Genomic DNA, 6,028 nt, shown 5'->3' on the forward strand with positions numbered 1-6,028 from the left:
TATGTTTCCCGAAGGCTTGAAGAAAACTGTAAGATAAACATGAAGTGTAGCCTCTCTTGAACTTGAGACTCCTACATGACATCACTCTTCGAAGACTACGCATTTGCAATCCAAGAACAGGGGGTTGTTACAAAATACCTAATAAGCAAAAAGACACTAAAGTCCTTAAGGCCCTCAGGTTATGTCACATTTCTGTGAAAGACACCATACGGGATTAATAGCTGCTCAAAAATGTTACCATGGTACCACCTACCTATGCGACATGACGTTGTCGCTAAATACTATACAATGCAATCTAAAGAAAAGACTGTTCTGTAATAATTGTAGAGATCCCTCCTGTTATTGAATTCTTTTCTTTTCTTTTATTCTTTTACTTGTTTCAGTCATTTGACTGCGGCCATGCTGGAGCACCGCCTTTAGTCGAGCAAATCGACCCCGGGACTTATTCTTTGTAAGCCAAGTACTTATTCTATCGGTCTCTTTTGACGGGGACGTAAACACACCAGCATCGGTTGTCCAGCAATGCTAGGGGGACAAACACAGACACACAAACATATACACACACATTTATCTCTCTCTATATAAACGGCAGTTTGTCTGTGTGTGTTTCTGTGTGTCTGTTTGGTTGTACCCTCACCCTGACCACTGCTTTCAACCGATTCTGATGAAACTTGACACACACATAGCCCAATGTCATAATTCAAAACTAACGCACCGAAAATTTTGAAAAGTTCCCCCAGTTCTGAAAAAAATCGATAAATTCGACATGGGGTCGAGAATCAGAAACACAAACCACAGACTGTCTAGGGGACGCAACTCGACCTTTTTAACTCTCAAAAAAAATTTACCATCATTTTTTTCCCATTTTTTTGCTATTTTTTGGCCATAACTCTCTAAAAATGCTTTATAGTTATTTCCCTTACAAACCTGAGCAACGCCGGGCGATACTTATATATATATATATATATATATATATATATATATATATATATATATATATACGACAGGCTTCTTTCAGTTTCCGTCTACCAAATCCACTCACAAGGCATTGGTCGGCCCGAGGCTATAGCAGAAGACACTCGCCTAAGATGCCACGCAGTGGGACTGAACCCGGAACCATGTGGTTGGTTAGCAAGCTACTTACCACACAGCCACTCCTGCGCCTAGATACATAAACTTCAACACAAGGAATATTAGTGGAGCATTGCCATCAAAACTTGTATCAATTGTAAACATAATAGCCGGATATTACTTCTGACAGACAAGGAAAGGTATGTATCATCATAAAGGCTGGCTACCCCAGCTGATGTGAATATCTCTTTGAAAATCAAAGAGAAAGGAGATGACTATGGAAACCTACATCGAAGCCTCAAGCTTTTATACCTAGATTATAAATTCACTTTCATCCTAATAATAATTGGTGCTCTTAATTTTGTCGGTAAATACCGAAGTGACAATCTGGATAAGCTAAGGTTTTCACAAAAAGAAATCACCCAGCTAATTTGCATATTACAAATACAATCTGAAAGTGGAACAGTAAAAATATTTATCAAGTTCAAAATGTTAATGTGTTTTGCTTATCTATATTCCATCGATGGAGCTTTATATCTTGTTAGAAACCAATTCCTTCCTTACAGAAAGAATTCAAATAATTGAAAATACGTATGAGCGTACGTATTTGTGTATAAATATATGTGTGTGTGTGTGTGTGTGTGTGCGTGCGTGCGTGCGTGGTGTGGTGTGTAAGTAACTCCGTGTGTACTTGTAAGCATATATGCATAGCAAAAAGAAAATTTGAAAAGTACAAGAACAACAAAAATACAAGACTTGATGTTATTAGGTTGACACTAGATATATAGATACGTGTATGTGTGTGTGCATTAATGTGTTTATATGTGTGTGTATATAATATACATACGTTCATTCACACATACATATAAACATATATCCATATATATATATATATATATATATACACACACACATACATATACTTAAATGCATATATACATACCTACATACATACTTACATGCAATCATACATAGACATATGTATACGTATCTGAGTACATATGCATGTGTATATATTCTTATCGTTCAGGTTGACCAACAATGAAATTTAGATGTTTCTAAATTTAGTACCTCGTAAATTTGAGCAAATTCCAATCTACACTTTCAAACTGCAACCTTTTAATGCTACCTCTATCGTTTTCCTCAAGTATTTGTTTGTCATTTTTGGATCCCCTGTGTCTGAAGCATTCTTTGTGATAATAATAAGTGACTTCTTTTCTTTAAAAGAAAGTTATAACTGATGTCTACTTATTTAGCAATACATAGTTATCTAGGTCTCTAATTGTCTATATATCTGTTTATTCATCTATTTATCCGTTAGTCAACCTATATATATATATATATATATATATGGAGCTAACGCAGGTGTTATTGAAAGTCTTTTACTTCCGACACATGTTTCGAAGATATCACTGGTATTATTCCAAAGGAATAAAATGGTGTAAAACAATGTAATCTCTTCAGGGAAGTGAAGAAATGAAACTCGTCCATAATACATTTTAACAGAAAATAATGAATATGTATAGTGATTAACTATAAATATATATATAATATATATATATATATATATATATATATATTATATATATATATTATATATATATATATATATAACGGGAAGGTTTACGAAAATAACAAAAGACGAAGGCAGGTGGAGTACAAACAAACAATGTATTAGTATGGCGCTCAATATATATATATATATTTATATGTGTATGTATGTATGTGTGTGTGTGTGTGTATGCATGTATGTATACATATAAATTTGACATGAGCGATTCTTTCTTGTCTTGGGATTCACGGCGTGGTGGAATTACACAGATATGTAGAATGATCCTGTGGTGTTGCTGGGCTTTGTATTTTTTCGTAGCTCTCATGTTTACCGAGATAATCGTCTATAATAATACCCTTGTGTTTATGAATGAGAAAGGAAGGGGTAATAGAGGAATAAGGAAGGAAGGCGTAATGTCATATTTTTTCATAGCTCCCATGGTTACCGAGATAATCTATAATAATAGATAACTCTTGTGTTTATGAATGAGGAAGGAAGGAGTGATAGAGGAATAAGGAAGGAAGGGGTGATGTCATACTTGGTAGTGGGATGATGAAAATTGTACGCTGAAAAATAAATCAAACAGCGTTTCAACTCTGTGTGAATATATGTGTATGTATGTAAAGGGGGGTATGTGAATGTGTGTGTTTGTGTGTGCGTGTGCGCGCGCAATGGAAGTGGGATGGTTCATCTTTGTTCGCTTAGTATTTGGGTTTATTTTTTGATTTGGCTGAATCTTGGTTGATTGCTTTTTTTTCGGTTAGTTATTCTTAGCGTTTTGACAGAAAAAGGTCATTCTAAAATTGTTTTTTTATCGTAAGCATGTCCAAACAAGTTCAATGCTTACACAGAGCAGGTTTTACAGCGACATCATCCAAACTGACCGGGTGAAACAGGGCTTAGCTGCTAATATGTGTGTGTGTGTGTGTGTGTGTGTGTGTGTGTGTGTATGTATATATGTATATATGTATGTGCATGTATGTATGTATGTATGTATGTATGTATGTATGTATGTATGTATGTATGTATGTATGTGTGTATATATACATGTATGCATGTATGTATATTGGAAATAGAAAATAAAATGTGCTGCAATCTTTACCATAAAACATTGATGGAAATGTAATCATCGGTTTCATATTTTTAAGGATGTTCTAGACTTAATGGTGTTATAATTTATGATGCTATAATTTCATGATTTCATAACTAGCTGTTGTTTGCAACGTTGTTATTATTTTATAATTTTATAAGTAGATGTTGACAGTAAACAACGGAAGTTATAAATGCATGGCGTTGAAAGTTACGGTAGTAAGTGGGAGGTAATAAAGTAGAATATTAATGTTATTCATTTAATAACAGTAATAAATATAATTGTGCATATTTAAGCGTGGTCAATATTTTTCAATAAATTTAGACTATTTATTTGTCGTTTTTCAGATGTTCCGTCACTATATTGATAAAAAAGAATCTTTTTAATTCAGTTGATTTTTGTCAGCAGATATATAACAATATATTCATTAAAAGATAATTCTCAGTAGTCAGGGAATCGAATTTACTCTTAATGTATTCGTTTTTTAATGTCATTTCGGTTCGTCTTATATATTTCCCTTCACGTTCCGAGAAAGTAATTATATAAATTAGATTATGCACATGCTTACTGGGTTCGATTCAAACACACACGATAAACAATTTCAAGAACTTAAAGATACACGTATATTATTTACCATCCTTAATAGATGATAGGATATAATTTGGTGTCCCGATACGAAAAGAAGCAAAACAAAACAACACACCTGAAATGAAAATGTTACCATATGTCTCTTTTCACATTCATAGAAACAACTAGGCCTATATATTATTCTTTAAAATGTAAGATACTAAAAAGGACGCCAAGATAAATCAGCTTCTAGAAACACATACAAAGCAAAAGATAACTACAATCATGAAAGGAATTTTTAGGAAATGCTAAATTATATACAACAACAACAACAGTGCCAAGAGTTAAACATCATGAGCGATCCAGCTGAAGAATGTGTTTAACATCTCCGAAAGTTCGGAAGTTTGTTTTAAACAAACACAATGTTTCAAAATGATAATTTTATTTGTGCATCAGGAAACCTGATGTATGTAATAACTTGTTCCGGATGACGTTATTAATTTCACAATCAAGAATATATTTTAAAAAGCGAAACCGGTTGATTATATGAACACGCCATTTCCATTAAAAAGTTTTGTAAAGATTTTAGTGCATTTGTCCTCTATTTTCAATATAGTATCTAACGTAGAGAATTTCGAAATACCTTTTCGTTAGAAATGTGTATGTGTGTCTGTGATTTTGTGTCCGCAGAGTAGGGTGGAGAGAACGGAAAATAATGTACACACTCACAGCTGTCCCTCTTCTATGCATCCTGGGAAATATAACTTTCCATCACCTTTTCCCTCCGCTTTTTATCATCACTGGGTGAAACAAAACTGTATATTTACTTCCATTATAAAAGAGGCTATGCGCTTCCAGCCAGTACATCGGCAAAGTCGTCAATATTCTTAAGTGGAACAGTTGGCATGGAACCGTCGTAAACATTCTGACCAGTTATATGCAATAATCAGGAATATACTGCTCCACGAAACAACAACAACAACAACAACAACAACAACAACAACAACAACAACAACAACAACAACAACCAACAACAACAACACAACAACAACACAACAACACAACAACACAACAACAACAACAACAACAACAACAACAACAACAACAACAACAACAACAACAACAACAACAACAACAACAACAACAACAACAACACAACAACAACAACATCATCATCATCATCTCATCATCATCATCATATCATCATCATCATCATCATATCATCATCATCATCATCATCATCATCATCATCATCATCATCATCCATCATCATCATCATCATCATCATCATCATCATCATCATCATCATCATCATTCATCATCATCATCATATCATCATCATCATCATCATCATCATCATCATCACATCATCATCATCATCATCATCATCATCATTCATCATCATCATCATCATCATCATTATTATTATTATTATTATTATTATTATTATTATTATTATTATTATTATTATTATTATTATTATTATTATTATCATCATCATCATTATTATTATTATGTTTGACTTTTGCTTTGTATTTGTATAAATTGACTCCAAGTCTCACCCAGAGACCTCAAGAGACAAGTTAGAAGTTCAAGTTGGTCTTATGCCTAGGGTGTCATATTTTTGGTTTTGCACATAGTATTGTTCTAGAGAATGTTTAAGAAAGCATACGAAAATTATGAGTTTGTTTTAAAATTTGAGATTGCATAGACACTATTTTACGTAGGATATGGGTAGTTCCCATGAG

The sequence above is a fragment of the Octopus sinensis genome, linkage group LG3, assembly GCF_006345805.1.
Source record: "Octopus sinensis linkage group LG3, ASM634580v1, whole genome shotgun sequence".
Lineage (NCBI taxonomy): Eukaryota > Metazoa > Mollusca > Cephalopoda > Octopoda > Octopodidae > Octopus > Octopus sinensis.